We start from the raw sequence: 17,129 nt of genomic DNA on the forward strand, positions 1-17,129 counted from the left end.
TGTCATTCCAACAGACAAACACACAAACATTAGCACTGCTTTTCGAATCCCGTGTTTCTAGGGGCGTGGCCTACGAGGTCGTGACCTCCCAATCCTATGGCTGATAATTATTAACAGAAATAACCGGACTAAATATTTCAAACTGAAAAGTGAATGAGAAAGAATAAACAAAGAAAAGGAATATAAAAGGAACATCAGCTAAAACAGAACAAATACCAGCCAATCAGTGCACGGCAAGCCAAAATGGGGGGGCGTGGCTTATGAGACCTGTCACCGCCTCCACAGTTCAAGGCAGTGGTGTGAATGGTGGGCCTTCCTTCTGCCTTTTTTTTTGTCAAGTCTGCCATCAGGGGCGAGCCCCCAGTGACAAAATGACCTTCTAGCTTTACTTAAAAATCAACGTTCTCAGTATTTCAGTAATTTATCCATCACAGCAGTTGAAGCAATTGAATAGGCGGCATCTGTCTGATAGACTCTTTGTTCCTGATGAAAATCCCACTGACAGCCGGTGCTCTTCTGCACTCCTTCACCGTGGCGCTCAATAAAGATTTGATGCCGTCGGCTGAATATGAAGAACTGCAGAGCGCTTCGCTGATTAAGTGTTCACCTCCTTGAAAAATCAAGTAACTGTGGCAAATAATTCAAATCAGCTAATTGGTTGGGTTTATACATTTAAGGTCGTGAAGACCGTTTTATGCGAAGAAGGACTCAAGTCTGCTAAAGGAGGAATAAACGTGAATGTCTGTCTTACTGCCTGCGACAAATGAGTGCGTCTCCGAGAGAAGTCAGAGCTCTTAGTTTTGTATATTTTTCGAAATCAGGTAGCAGTGATTGGAAATCAGCAAACCAAAGTGTGACAAGTCACTCGATTGTGCAGAAGTGACAGAAACGAAATTGAAAGGTGTGAGGGAGCCGAGTCAGAAACCTCAAATTGATAAATCGACAGAGGCCGAGCCGGGCAGACCCTCAGCTGGGGACGACTTGGCTTTAGTAGTGATGAGCGGACATTTGTAATCGTCGACGATGAGGATGAGGAGGACTGTAGAGGTGAACCGGGGAGGATGATGAGGGTGATGAGGATTAGTACAATATTTCAAAAACAGACCCACCTGGCATGGCAAGCGCTGAACGGTCTACAACACTGTTAGGAGATGTGGATCAACAGCTAGTATTAACAACTGCCATTATTAATATCATTATTATTATTATTAGTAACTGATGAAGACTAATACTTACTTATTGACTACATTATTACTTGAATTGTAGAATATTCAAACAGTTATCCTTCTTCTTCTTATTTCCTTCATGATGGCTGACTCTTAACTGTGAATAGCAACATCAGCAGCAGCACTTTTAGATTTACAATTTATACTGTCCCAGTATTATTATCATTATTAATATTAATTTCACCAACATTGCTACTGACTAGGTCTTTCTAACTGCATGTATTATTACTAACATTATCAAAAATGATACAAAAATAACAATAAAATGTAAAGTCCTGGTGATGAGGCCTTATCAGCTACCTGTCTGTATTATTATTATTATATTTAAAAGTAACTGCTCATGACTTGATCCTATTAACTTATTGTAACAATGCTTATTATTATGATTTCAAAACTTATTATTTCCACCAAAATTCTAACTGCTAATCACTAGGTCTTATTAACTTTATGTAGTAGTAAAATTATTATGCAATTATTATTATTATATTCAAACTGCTTATGACTTGATCATCTTAATTTCTACATTATTAAACAATGCTGTAACACTATTATTATCATTTCCACCAAACTTGTAATTGCTAAGGTTAGGTCCGACTATCGGTATGAGTCATTATTATTATTATTATTTCTGGATTTTAAACTGTTGATGATTAATTTGTATTATTATTATCAGGCAATTATTATTACACTAGACATTAAGCCCGTTACAATAACGAGCGCTAGAACAGTAGTGCATAAACATTAGTAGGAACAGTCCACGTATATTAAATGGCAAGGCACCTTGCATGTGGCTGTAATATGTGTCACTGTATTGTGTGCCTTTAATTTTCTCTCTCAGTAATACTGGTTTGTATTTCCGTAAAATGCCTGTAATTTTGTCTGACAGTAACACAGTGGAACCTCGGTGGAATCGAAGTTATTTCCCCCAAAGGATTGTATGTAAATACAATTAATCCGTTCCGGACCGTACGAACTGTATGTAAATATATATTTTTTTTTTAAGCTTTTAAGCACAAATATAGTTAATCATACAATTGAATGCACTGCGTAATAGTAAACTAAATGTAAAAACACTGAACAACACTAAGAAAACCTTGAACAACAGAGAAAACTAACACTGCAAGAGTTCGCGCTGTAGCCTTACGACCCGCTCGCTAAAAACACCTTTTTTTTAATGAGTTTTAAGCACAGGGTAAAAAAAGAACATTTGAAAAGTCTGTAATCTAATAAACAACCAAGAAAAGTAACATTGCAACAATGCACGCGTGTGTGTGCGTGTGTGTCCCGGGCCTGCGTGCGTGCGTGTGTGAGTGAGTGCGTGTCTGTCTGTCTGTCTGTCTATCTCGCGGGTGGGCGGACAGGTGCGGGCCTGCGTGCGTGTGTGTGCGTCCATGTCTGTCTGTCCCCCATGCGGGTCTGCGTGTGTGTCTGTCTCTCGGGCGGGCCTGCGTGTCTGTCTGTCTGTCTCTCGCGCGCACGCACCTGTGTGTGTGTGTGTGTGTGTGTGTGTGTATGTGTGTGTGTGTCTCTCTCTCTCTCTCTCTGCACGCACATGGAGTGCACAGGAAGAGACTGAACACGTGCCGTGTGGCCCCGCGCATGCGCACTTCACCAGAAGACACACGCACACACACAAGACACCTGGACGCACACAGGGGTTTTATTAAAGAGGATAGAAAACTACTTAAGAATTAAGAACAGTCTCAGTTCCTGTAACAACACCTCATTATTTCTATCAATATTATTATTTCCAAACTTTTCACAGCTCACACTGTGGTATGATATACTGCCAGTATTATTATTATTACTAATATTATTTTATTATTATTATTATATTCAGACTTGTCTATATTCTTATATATAATTATATCACATTTCCTTATTATTCTTGTCAGCTTTGTGCCCCCCACGAGGGTGCCGTGTTAGACGACAGCTTTGCCCCTGAAGCTCCCCGTGCTGCCAGCCTGCTCTTATCAGAGGTGCCCTCGGTGGTCCTCCTCGGGCTATCAGTGAGCAACAGAGGCACACAAATGGCTTCCGGCCCCCCCATTTCCCACTGGAGGGTGACAGCAGCCCACCTCCCACCTGGGGCCCCCGAGGTTGATGTCTCGACACGTCAGATGCAGATGATGGGCACAAACGGCTTTGGACTTTTCTTTCTGGCTATTTAAACGTTCAGCTCCTCTTCATTTCTTCACCCTTTGCAGCCTCACGCTGGGATTTGAACCCGGGTCCCCAGAGCCCAGCTATGCCACCCCGCGTATTTAAGCGCAGGAGAAGGAAAGCTCTCGACAATCGAGCACATTTCATCTTACAAGTCACCTCAGAGAAAGCTGGCGCTGCGAGTGATAATACGAAGTCAGCGCTCACCTGTGACAAATTTCCTTGGGGAGCCTGCAGGAGGCGTAGTGGGGGGCACACAGTCGGGACCAGGACTGGCAGCTGTGAACCGACTGCCAACTCAACTTTGGGCTTTTGAGGTTTGGCGCAGGGAAAAGAAACGAGGTCAGTGTGCTGGACCTCCATGGCGGGCTTTTCATCAAACTCCATCACAGGCAGCGTGGCGCGGCACACTTCATCAGCTTACTCACGCCTGCCTAAATATAGATGGCAAGAGCCGGGCAGAGTGGCGCTTTAGCAAAAGTGGGTCACTCGGCTCACAGTGCCAACCTTTATAAGAGCCTACGCAGCACCAGGGGTGAACACACAGCTCTCTGCTAAGCAAAAGCACCGCCAGAGATATATAAAAATGAGACTGTGAGCCAAGTGGCACCACCACGGGCACAGACCACAGAAAACACAAGCAGAGAGAGACATTGAGACACAGAAAAACAAAAACAAAAAAACAGACATGAGTGGCACTAAGTGAGAGACAGGAATGGCACAGTTTGACAGATCAGAATGGCATCACCTGACACATGCGAGAGGGACTACATGACAGACGTGAATGACACAATATGGGAAACAGGACTGGCACTACTGTATATAATAGACATGAGTGGCACAATGTGTGGCACAACATGAATGGCACAGTATGATAGATGTGAATGGCACTCCTTGGTAGACATGAGTGGTACAATATGAGAGACATGAAAAGCACAATATAGTAGATGTGAATGGCACACGTATACAGTAAGCATGAATGGCACTATAGGAGAGGTGGGAATGGCACAACATGGGAGTCCTGAATGGCACTACAGTACATAACAGACTTGAGTGGCACTGTTTGAAAGATATGAATGGTGCTATATGATAGACATAAATGGCATTACATGACAGATGTAAGTGACACTATATGAGAGACATGAAAGGCACTATATAGTAGATGTGAATGGCACACGTGTATATATAAGCATGAATGGCACTATAGGAGAGATGGGAATGGCACAAAATGGGAGTCCTGAATGGCACTACAAAGTAAACTTGAGTGGCACTGTTTGAGAAACATAAATGGCATTACATGACTGATGTAAGTGACAATATATGACAGAGGTGAATGGCACTATATAGTAGATGTAAGTGGCACTGCTTGATAGACAAGAGTGGCATTAAATGATAGACATAAATAGTGGCATATGATAAAAGAGAAAGGCAATATATGATAGAAATGAATGGTACTATATGAGAGGTGAGAGTGGCACAAAAGGGGGCTGGGGGGGTCCTGAATGGCCCTACAAAGTAAACTTGAGTGGCACTGTTTGAGAGACATAAATGGCGTAACATGACAGATGTAAGTGACCACCTATGACAGCTATGAATGGCAGTACATCATAGGCATACATGGCACTATACGAAAGCTGGGAATGGCACAAAATGAGAGTCCTGACCGGCACTACAGTACATAATAGATGAGTGGCACAATGTGACAGAGGTGAATAGCCCTGTTTGGCAGATGTGACTAGCACTGTATTACATGACAGATGTAAGTGACACTATATGATCGATGTGAAAGGTAACGAGTGGTGGCACAAGTGCTTATACAAGAGGCAGGAATGGCACAAAATGAGAGTCCAGAACGGCAGTACAATACAATACATACCTGAGGGGCACTGCTTGATACCCACTGTTTCATAGTCATGAACGGCACACTGTGTTAGATGTGAAGGACGCGAGTTGGTAGAACGTAAGAAATTTGACAACCAAGAGGAGACCACTCAGCCCGTTTGTTTTGTAGATGCGAGTGGCACAGCAGGATAGAGGGGAGTGGCACACTATGAGAGCCAGGAATGGCACTGAATGATGAGCAGCAACAATAAAACTCTAAGAAAGAGACCCCCTTCTGCTGTCCCGGCTGTGTGTGTCAGTGACCGCCTCAAGGCAAATCACGCGAAGGGCATGCAGTAAACCCTCACCAGGACAGCAGTGGGCACTCGACATTGGTTTGCGGCTCTGCTCATGTTGACATCTTGGGGGTCTTCATGTTTCTGTTACACGTAATAACATTGAAAACAATGCCACCATTTTGAGTTGCTCTTTCCGGTGGGTAAACGTAACACTAAGGAGGCTCTGCCCAGTGCCCACTGCTTCAGTATCTCGCTACACTTCAGTCCAAACAGAAACACAAAATACGGTTTCCATTTTTATTTTTTTTTTTTGCTATGGATTAATATTTTTCCATTTTTTTTGATAGACTCACATCTATCTGTACTCGTTCATGTCTGTCAAACCTGCTCACACGGTGGTCTCGCTTACTACGTGACTGGTCCCCTGGTAGCTCGGGGGGCACACTGTGATGGTGCCTCACCTACCAGTCAGTCTTCTTGTGTTAAACGCGCACAAAGAGCCAATCAGCAGGGGGTCCTCCCGAGGTGACAGCACACTTTACAACTGTATGTCACCCGGCATGTGTGAGGTGACACGGCGACTCTAAACTGGCACAGAGTCTGCTCACTGCAATCATGTCTGCGGGTGGATTGGCACCCCCTCCTAGGGCTGACGTTACTGGTGGCTCTAACCTGGCACAGTGTGCAGGACTGGCGTCCCCATCCAGGGTGGGCTCCTGCTTCACTCACTAGACCCCCAGAATCTGAGCACCCAGACAGAAGCCAAATAGACGGGAGGCTACAGGGCAGAAATAACTCACCCTCACCCGTGCCAAGCCTTCAGCTCTGCGTGTTAATCAGGCCACAAATGCACGTGGCAGCCCTGCAGTGTAAAAATAGACTCGCGCACAAAAGTCCAATTAGCGCCCCCGAACCGTGAGAGCGGAGCCGAGACTCAGACGGGAAGTCGCTTTCCAGCATCCACCCACACAGCGAGAAATCAGCAGACAGATCTGTGCCCGTCTTACCCTTTAGGGGGAGGAGGAGGAGTTGGCAAGGCCAGCAATAACGGACGTGTGCCAGCGGCACAGCTCGGGTCCTCTCGAGTTTATACAAATGTGCTGCCACCTCCTGTGTCGAGGGGTCTGCACCCTAAAGGACTCGCGGAGAGTGACGGTCCAGCAGCCCCGTGCCCACCTGCCTACCACCAGCCTGCTCCCCGCTTCTAGAACATCCAGGCCAGGGCTTCTGGGTATCTGATAGGATCAAAGTTCTCTTGTAATCCTCAACCTCAGGACTCTCACCTAAAAAGGGTGGCACAGTGGTTGCCATCCCTGCTTCACATTTGTAGGCACCTGGGTTCAAATCTCGGCGTGCAGCACGTGCCCCTCGTGTCTTCAGGTTCTTTTTGCCTCCTCCAACATTCCATTTCTGGACGCTCATTGTGCCCTCCTGCCACGCAATGCTGCCTATCATGCTGCGGTCACATACAGTAATTGGAGGGCACTGCCAAAAATGAAAACGAACAAAGTCCATGGGTGACCCTTCCGATGGGCTGGAACCGCAAATCAAGTGAGCATCCTGCGAAGGACCACCGCACCACTCAAGACAATGACGAGAGGAAACGGACGTGGGCCAACGCACAAGTCAGAAAGAAACGTCTACAGAGCCAACCAAACGTTCAGAGCTCATAGGGACTGGCGAAAAATAAAACACAAAATCGCTACGGAGAGCAATTTGGGAAAACCCAGGAATGCAGGCTATGAACTTCAGATGGTCACACCAATTAGGTCACCCGTCACCAACTCCCACTGCATCATGGGAAAGAAGGCTGCAGCAATGACCACGGAGAAACAGTCAGGAAATGGTTACCAGCATTCCAGGGAAAGCCTCTGATCGAAGGAAAATAAGGAACACCACGACATTGGAGCCTGGAAACAACCCCCCCTTCCCAATAATATCAAAAATATAAGGAATTGTATAAACTTAATAAAAGGAGCCAAAACTGAGAGGGCAGCCACAGCCTCCCAGCAGTCGTAAAAATCAAATTCGGAAAGTGAAGGAATGAGCGGCTCTGCAGCGCCTGTAAGAAGAACTCAACCCCTTGGACTTGGGACGCCTTCACATTTTAGGATTATAACGTCAACGTGAATCACAACGGAGGAATCTGGAGTTTTAGATTTTAATGTCAAAGTGAAGATAGATAGATATGAAAGGCACTATATAATAGATAGATAGATAGATAGATAGATAGATAGATAGATAGATAGATAGATAGAGATATGAAAGGCACTCTATGATAGATAGATAGATACTTTATTAATCCCAAGGGGAAATTCCCATACTCCAGCAGCAGCATACTGATAAAGAACAATATTAAATTAAAGAGTGATAACAATGCCGGTATAACAGACAATAACCTTGTATAATGTTAACGTTTACCCCCCTAAGGTGGAACTGAAGAGTCGCATAGTGTGGGGTCTCCTCAGGCTGTCAGAGGAGCAGGACGGTGACAGCAGTCTGTCAGTGAAGCTGCTCCTCTGTCTGGAGATGATTCTGTTCAGTGGATGCAGTGGATTCTCCATGATTGTCGGTGGTTTGAGTCGCGCCATTTAACAAAGTCCTTGATTAGGTTCCTATACTCCTCCTCCTGCCCACTCCTGATGCAGCCCACCATAGCAGTGTCGTCAGCGAACTTTTTGCACGTGGCAGGACTCCGAGTTGTATTGAAAGTCCGATGTATGTTGGCTGAACAGGACCATAAAGTCCAGTCCCCTGCGGCGCTCCTGTGCTGCTGACCACAATGTCAGACCTGCAGTGCCCAAGACGCACATACCGAGGTCTTTCTGTAAGATAGTCCACGATCCATGGCACCAGGTGTGAATCTACTCCCATCTCAGTCAGCTTATCTCGAAGGAGCAGAGGTTGGATGGTGTTGAAGGCGCTAGAGAAGTCCAAAAACATAAATCTTACAGCACCACTGCCTCTGTCCAGGTGGGAAAGGGATCGGTGTAGTATGTAGATGATGGCATCCTCCGCTCCCACCTTCTCCTGGTATGCGAACTGCAGAGGGTCGAGGGCGTGGCGGACCTGTGGCCTCAGGTGGTGAAACAGCAGGCACTCCATGGTCTTCATCACATTTGATGTCAGAGCAACAGGCCAGAAGTCGTTCAGCTCACCAGGACGGGATACCTTTGGGACTGGGGTGACACAAGATGTTTTCCAAAGCTTGCTGGCACAAAGTCTCCTCAGCTCTCTGCTCACCTGGGCTGCTGTAATTGTGGGTGGGGATGTCTCTCCTACGCTGGTATCAGCAGAAGGATGGGTGGAGGGTGCAGTACTCCGAGGTGAGAGTGGGTTAGGGTGGTCAAACCTGTTAAAGAAGTTGTTCATCAGGTTTTCTCTCTCCACGTCTCTCTCGATGGTGGCACCCCGCTTCGAGCTGCAGCCAGTGATGATCTTCATCGCATCCCACACTTCCTTCCTTCTCCACTCTCCCCTCCTCTCCTTCCCTCTGCAGATCTGGAGACCATTAATGAAGGTTCTTGTCATATCATTTCTGGCTCTGAGGCTCCCAGACCTGCTCTTTCCCCCTCGTGACCTTCATAACCAGCACCACCGCCACCATTCTCCAGTCTACTGTTAGACATTTGTCACACTACACGTTAAACTCTGTTGTTTTTTTCCCCAGCTCTTCATACGCGTTCTCGTTTGCTTTAAGAATAGACAGAGTCACACAACGTGCACCTTGGGGACAGTGCTTACATGCCCTTGTGGTTGTAATTCTTATGAGATCCACAGGGTGGCACTGTACACTAACGCCTCTTTTCTTCTGCACCCTGAAGACTGGATGATTGACAGCCTTTCCACCTCTGATGTCACTTCCGGTGTTTATCCACCTGGACCTGCCTCTTCCTGCCTGGCCTGTATTTAACTGGAAGTGTCACCATCTTGGGCAGGCTATTCTCAGACTTGTGTCTACACTGAAAAGCATGCGTTATTTTTGTGTCTACAATACACAGGCTCTCTTGCTGCACCCACTCCACGACTAAACAGCTCGGGATCCCAGTTGGCAACCCCCCCAGGCAGACACGTGGTCCAGTCCCACCCTCTAGGAATGACCCTCCATCTGCTGCAGCCAGGTGTTACGTGGGCGACCCCTTGGCCTGGTCCAGTCACTCGGGTCCCCAACAATGAGGATCTTATTAGCCGGATCACCATCGGGGAAACGCGCCACATGGCCGTAGTGCCGTAACTGACGCTCCCTCACAGTGCAGGTCATGTGTGTCATTCGGGACACAAAGTCAAACCAACAGAACCCAAGGATTCTCCAAAGAGACACACATGAAGGAGTCCAGTCTTCATCTCACTGTCACTGGATAGCGTCCATGTCTCACAACCATATAGCAAGACAGGAAGCACCAGGACTCTAAAGACTTGGACCTTCGTCCTTTTGCAGAGATAATCAGGAGAGCCACAGACCCCCCTGCAGCGACCTCATGACCCCCCATGCTGTCCCAATCCGTCTATTGACTTCATAGAAGAGTCACCAGAGTCGCATGAATGTCACTGCCAAGGTCAGTAAACCTCTTGATGAGGTCGACACTCTCTCCGCAGACAGACACACCGCTGATGGCCATGCCCAAGACGTCATTAAAGGCCTGGCTGTTGGTGTTTATCAGGACCCTCAGACTCCTCACTCAGTCTCTCGAGCGCCCCGATCAGAGCCTCCATTGACTCCGTGAAGATCACAGCATCGTCAGCAAAGTCAAGATCTGTGAATCTTTCTTCACCAACAGATGCCCCACAGCCGCTGGACCCCACGACCTTGCCCAACAACCAGTCCATACAAGCATTGAACAGAGTGGGAGCAGAACAAACCACACTGACGGACCCCAGAATCAACTGGGGAAAAAACACAGAGGGTCTGCCTCCACTCTGCACGGCACTCACAGTACCAGTGTACAGGCCAGCCATGATATCCAGCAACCTTGAGGGGATCCCACAAACCCTCTGGATGTCCCACAGGGCAGCTTGATCAGTGTCACCAGTGTCACAGTGTCCCCCCAAACCTTTATCTCATCTTTGTCCTATTTTTCAATAGATAGACAGATAGATATGGAAGGATTTATATGTTAAATAGATAGTGTGATGGACAGCACGCATGGGTGGGCATCCCAGCCAGGACAATGCAAGGAACAATAGCCAGCTGGGGGGCCAGTGTGATGTAAGGGCAAGGGAGACAACCCATCAGGACTACATGCTCTCCTGATATGCTAGATGGCAGCATCCCTGCACTAGGAGTCCCACCCAGGCACCTGCATGGCATGCTGGGACTTATAGTCCTGCGGGGCAGCCCTACTGGGTTCTGTATGGGCCACCAGGGGGAGCTGCCAGGATTAGTAATCCCTATTGTGTGGGGCTTCCTGTTTGACCAGGAAGTGCTTCCAACAGGCTACGCCTTACCACAGGAAGTCCTCCCAGGCTCATGACCATATCCGGGCCTTGCATTCCACCTTCCTGGGCCCTCGAATTGGACGAACAGGAATGTCCACATTAAGTTTCATTTCCATATCGCCAATAGGTTGATTGAGTGATCCATGCCAGCCTAGATACGAGTCCGTCTCTCACAAGGCACAATCATGACTACTCCTCCTTTCATTTCATTCATTTCTGAACCCATATAATCCATGGCTGACTTTAAGCAACTAGTCAGGCAGACCAACATTCAGTGAAGAAAAGGAGCGACAGAAAAAGTGCTAGAGGAGACCACCACAATGGACAGACGATAATATTGGGGTTACTTTCAGTGACTCCAGGTTGGCATTTGCAGACTCACCCAGAAAAGCGGCTCCCGTGTGGCTCATCCAGTGAGGTGGTCACAATATTCTCACACCAGCAGTTCTTGTTAATGCTTCAGCTTCCATAGATCTGCAAATCAAAGGTCACAAATTCTTTCCTTAATTCAAAGCAAAGAATATAGCATTAATAATAACAATACTACACTTTATTTATATAGCGCCTTTCCCATGCTCAATATTCTTCTCTTTGTCATTATATGACCTGTCCCCTGCGGCTCCGCCCACATAGTAGTGAAGCTGAACAAAATCAATAAAAAAAATGCAATTCTGGCCAAGCGGAAGGTCAAACATTGGCACTATATCTGATCATGTTTAGCTCTGACGGGTGAGCGTCCTCCACGTGGGGAGACAAAAACATGTGGCCGTGATATCTTTGGCAATCAGCAGCTACCCTCTAAAACACATGGAGCTCTGATCTCTTTCCCAAAAATGTCAGACGTAACTCCTTAACAATCTCAAGATGACAATGTCTGCTGAACAAACAGGTATCGCTAGCTAAGGTGCACTCCAACACGTGGCGCCGGGCAGAGCAACTCAAATGGAGACTGGCACGTGAGTGAAGAGTGCCCTCAGCCTGCAGCCTCCGTCTCGGATTCGCGCTTGTATATCGGTGCCGCAAGTGAACTATGACACTTGGCGCAATGAGAGAAGTCACAAAATCAACCGGAATTTCTAAATCCGTTAAGTAATTCTCTTCTGAAAAGCGGACAGACAGAAGTTGGATTTTATATTTATATAGATCTATAGATATAGATGACACTCTGCTGAGAAGTGAGCTTAAAACAGAGCACACGCACTACACACCTCTGAACCCGAGTCCAGCACATACCTGTCGGTCATTGAAGAATGAGAAGCCTTTAGTGTTTGCTGTGTGTGCCCTGCCTTTGGGGGTCTGCTGATTTTGTGAACGTTGCCTCCCCATCTATCCCTGATGTGTTTGTTCTCTTATGCTTCTTGTGTTTTGTGGGTGGAGCCTCTTAGAGGCGGGGCCACCCTCATGTCATAGCCAAAGGACCGCCCACTGTTACATCTGAGGCTGAGCAGGTGGCCTTCTGTGCTTCATTGTGGTGGCCAGTCTTCTGAAGACCACCTTCCTGTGAGTATTCAAGTTTTCTTTTCTGCTTTCTGAGGTTTTGATTTTGTCTTTGGCTTAGCCCTGTATTTGAATTATGCAATGAATGTATTGGGGTGGTCCACATGAATGTGCCTTTTAAAAGACTGGAAAGGCACCATATGAATAAAATGTATTATTCTGCACAGGGCTGGTTCCTGCCTCGTCCCGAATGCTCTTGAGAGAGGCTTCAGCTCTCCACAGCCCTGCAATTGGATTGTTAAGGCTCAGAAAATAAAAGAATGAATGTATGAGGGTGGTCCACATGAATGTGCCTTTGAGAAGCTGACACATCCTACCTTGATCCTTACGTCACTCGGATAGGCTTCAGCTCCCTATAACTCTCTAATTGGATTAACAGATTCAGGAAACAAGTGAATGCATTGGGTAGAATACCTGAATGTGCCCCGAGAGAAACTGGCATCCTTGTCCAGCGTTAGCTCCTGCCTTGATCCTGCTGCCACAAGGACAGGCTTCAGTTCCCCTCATAACCCCATAGCTGCACTACGCCAGTTCATAAAACCACTGAAAGAATGAATATATATATTATATATAGGCAGGAATGTGCCCTGAGTGAGGCTGGCACCCCGTCCAGGGCTGGTTCCTGCTTTGTTCCTGGTGTTGCTGGCATATTTTCTGGCCCTCCATTCAGCTAATGTTGGAATTGTACAAACCCATTGACAAGCTGGTGGCGTTGTGCACATTTACAATCCACCCATTTAGACACTAAGTGGCTGACCTGGTGTACCCATCTCATGGTAAAAGAATCCCCTGATGGACTGGCATCTTTCAGCTGGATAACACACCCTGCCCCATGAATGGTTCAAGGAGCATGATGAAGACTTCAAGGTCTTGCCTTGGCCTCCAAATTCCAAAGACCTCAATCCAAACGAGCATCTGTGGGATGTGCTGGAACAACAAGTCCAACCCAGGGTGGGCTCCAGAGAATCTGCCGCTAACGTCCTGGTGCCACAGACTACGGGACACCCTCAGAGGTCGGTGGGCTGGCACACAGGAGGAGCACCAGCATGTTAGGCAGCAGGTTCTAAGGCGTTGGCTCATCAGGAGTTTTACACCATTTTTAGATTTGTAAATATGGCAGATTTGAGATGCCAGTCTATCATGGGGGCACTTAGAGATGGCAATTAGCCTGACACAGGGATGGACGGCTAAATCAGATGGGCACAATAAAATGAGCAGAAAGCCAACTACGTGCCAAGTGTGCCGATTTGAGTTTGTTTCCCTGGGGCTGCCAGGCATCACAGGCACGACCCATTGTGCCATCATGCCACACTCTACAAAGCAACACAGTCTGAAAAATCTCCAGTCATAAACAAGTGACGTTATTAATGTTTTCTCTTGGAAAGTTTGAATTGGATCAGCGCTAAAACAATTCCTGGCAGACTCTTCCAGCAGTCCCCAGTGGGATGCCAGTCTTAACTCACCTATGTAATTGTAAATGCTGCCCGGTTGGCATGATGCGAGCCTTCTTAAACCTGCTCTGGTCCTGTCCCGTGCCACACTATGCCCAATGAGGCTCTCTATTCATCTCCTGCTGTCTTCGTCACTCAATTCTGATAGCGCAGGTTGTGTGGAGGAGTGCGTTTAGGACGCCCGCAGGATCCTCAAAGCTGGTTTTGCTGCCAGAGACCCCGAGGATAAGAAGCAACCCGCAGGTTAAAGTCACGTCAAGTCGACACAGTAGGTTTTACGCCGTTCCAGCCCGGGGCTTGCCGTGCACTTCAGAAATATTTCCTGAGTCATGTAGAAGGGCGCGGCCACGCAAGCACAGAAGACGCCATCAAAAAGAAGCACTGACTTCAATCGAAACGCACCCGCTATCTGCCAGGCGCAGGACCCCGGCCTCCTCGTGCACTTGGTCGTGTGTACACACCCGCCTGGCGCTCTCACTTCTCAATGCTTCGTATCAGCCACACTGACCCGGGCATGCACTTTCTGCCCCCCTGTTGGTCTCAGCACACTTTCTTTCTAATAATGACATGGACTCTGGCATACTTAGTGAAGTGAACAGATGACACTAAAATGACAAGAATGGCGGTCACCGCGGAGGTGGCAAAAACAAACTCAAGACCACCTGGACTAGCTTCAGAACTGGAAAATGGAGTTTAATGAAGGAAAGGGCAAAGTGCTACATGTGGGCAAAAGGAACAAGTCAAGTCAAGTCAAGTCGGGGAGCCTGCACTGGTACAGCGCATTGCCGCACCCACTACATGACGAAACAACTCGGAATCCCGGTTGGCAACCCCGCAGGCAGGCACACGGTCCAGTCCCACCCTCCGGAAATGACCCTCTATCTGCTGCAGCCAGGTGTTACGTGGGCGACCCCTTGGCCTGGTTCAGCCACTTGGTTCCCCAATAATGAAGATCTTATGAGCCGGATCGTCCTCGGGTAATTGCGCCACATGGCCATAGTGCCGTAATTGACTCCCTCGCAATGCAGGTCATGTGCCTCATTCGGGACTCTGTGAGCAACACAAAGTCAAACCAATGGTACCAAAGCAGTCCAGCCTTCATCTCGGGTCACTGGATAGCGGCCATGTCTCATAAACAGGAAGCACCAGGACCCTAAAGACTTGGACCTCCGTCCTTATGCACAGACACCGGGAGCGCCACACACCCCTTTCCAGCGACCTCATGATCCCCCATTCTCTCCCAATCCGTCTACTGACTTCATAGGAAGAGTCACATGAATGTCACCGCCAAGGTAAGTAAACCTCTCGACAAAAGGAACGTCAGTTATAAATACAAGACGGGGGACGAAGAGCTACAGGAAGTGGACCGCCAAAAAACGACTTAGGGGTTTATGTTGACACAACGTCTTCAATGTCTAAACAACATGCAGAAGCGTTTAAAAAGTCAAACAAAATGTTAGGTTACGTCGTAAAGAGTGTTCAGTATAACTCGAGGGATGTTCTGCTCAGAATATGTAATGTACTAGTGAGACCGCGTCTGGAGTACTGGGTGCAGTTCTGGTCACCACAAGACAAGAAACACAAAGCAGCACACGCAGTGAGGGGGAATAAGGATGGGACCCCCTGCTGAATTTGTAAGTTTTCTCACCTACCAAGAAATCAGCTTGTCTCAAATGTTTCAATTTAATGGAGAGAGAGACAGAACATCAACTAAAAATGTGGAAAAAGACACCCAACATAAAAGTTATAAATTGATTTGCACGTCATTGAGAGAAGCAAGGATCTGATCCCCTGCCACCCAGCCAGAATTCTGGCTCCCACAGATTGGTGGTGTGCCCGTCAATCAATCAATCAATCAATCACAGATACTCTAGATCTCAACTCGTGATGTGTATAAAGCCCACCGAATCAATCTCTTCCATTCCAACCTCTCCACCAGCATGGGCAACACCAAAGAGCTGTCACAGGATGTCAGGGGACAAGGCTGGAATGGGGAACAAGACCACCAGCAACAAGCTTGAGGAGAAGGGGACAACTGTTGGCTCGATTATTCGGAAATGGAAGATAAATAGAAAATGACCATCAGTCGCCCTCGGTCTGCAGCTCCATGCAAGATCTGAGGATGATGATGAGAAAGGTGAGGGGTGAGCCCACAAAACGACATGGGAGGAGCTTGTTAATGATTTGAAGGCAGTTGGGACCACCACAGTCACCAAGAACACCACTGGTAACACACTACGCCATAATGGATTGCACCCACAAGGTCCCCCCCAGCTCAAGAAGGCACAGGTACAGGCCCCGGGCCTTCAGATCATCGATTGATGGATTGTAATCGGTGTGCCACGTGGGCACACAACCAATCTGTGGGAGCCAGGATTCTGGCTGGGTGGTAAGGGATCAAATCCCCCCCAACTGTTAACAGTGCAGAGGAGAACAACCAAGAGCATCGTAAGACTGAAAGATAGTCTGACAGACTCTGACAATTACACCCGCTTAGCGCTGAGCAGAAGACCCCCACAGGCCCCTGGGTGACATAGAGTTGATCCCACCTTTAACAATGCAGCGTATTGAGACTTCGGCACACCGACACTCGATCATTTCATTAAGTGGGGATTGGGCGGAGCAGGGGGGGCGGGATAGCAGATACACCACAACCACAAAACTCAATCGCATTGGTGGGGGAGATTGAACCTACCCAGACAGACCCCCTATTTCTGGATACTCAATTTGTGTGTGTGTGTGGGGGTCGTCTCCCTTAATCATTTCCATGCTCATGGTGATAAATGAGTCCCTAGGGCCCACACACCCATAACACCTTGATGGCAGATCCCCACCCTGAGAAGGTGGTCTTCAGAACGGACTGGTAAAAGGACATCCAACAGAATTCTTTTAGCTTGAGGAGGAACTCGAGGACCGCAGTGGGACTTGAAAGGGGCAGAGCGTTTAGGGCTGAAATCAGGTGTCGCTTCTTTAAGCAAAGAATTGTGGGAATCTGGAACCAAACGAAAGAGGCGTGGAGTCGAAGCAGAGACCTCGACAACCTTTAAGAAGGACCTGGTCGAGATATCAGGGGGGACAGCTGAACTACGAGCTGAACAGACGAGTGTGGCAGGGTGAGTGGTCTCCTCTCGTTTGTCCAATGTGTCTTCAGCACAGGACCCGTTCTCTCTCTTCATGTCCCTTCTTATCCACTTTCTGAATTCGGAGCCCAACCCAGCAGCTTTGGGCGCAAAGCA

General features: G+C 47.6%; 1 protein-coding gene across 3 annotated transcripts in view; it reads right to left on the minus strand.

Moving 5' to 3' along the window:
- The window catches only part of atxn1b (ataxin 1b), a 180,252-nt gene that overhangs the window by 52,884 nt on the left and 110,239 nt on the right, over window positions 1–17,129 (minus strand). For 2 of the 3 annotated variants that reach the window (XM_039737785.1, XM_039737784.1), the window contains exon 3: window positions 11,328–11,419. The gene's annotated coding sequence lies outside the window, so the exon portion shown is untranslated. Of the gene's footprint in view, window positions 1–11,327; window positions 11,420–13,905; window positions 14,433–17,129 lie in introns of those variants that run through there. The other variant, XM_039737786.1, reaches the window with a different exon arrangement.

The sequence above is a fragment of the Polypterus senegalus genome, chromosome 16, assembly GCF_016835505.1.
Source record: "Polypterus senegalus isolate Bchr_013 chromosome 16, ASM1683550v1, whole genome shotgun sequence".
Classification (NCBI taxonomy): Eukaryota; Metazoa; Chordata; class Cladistia; order Polypteriformes; family Polypteridae; genus Polypterus; species Polypterus senegalus.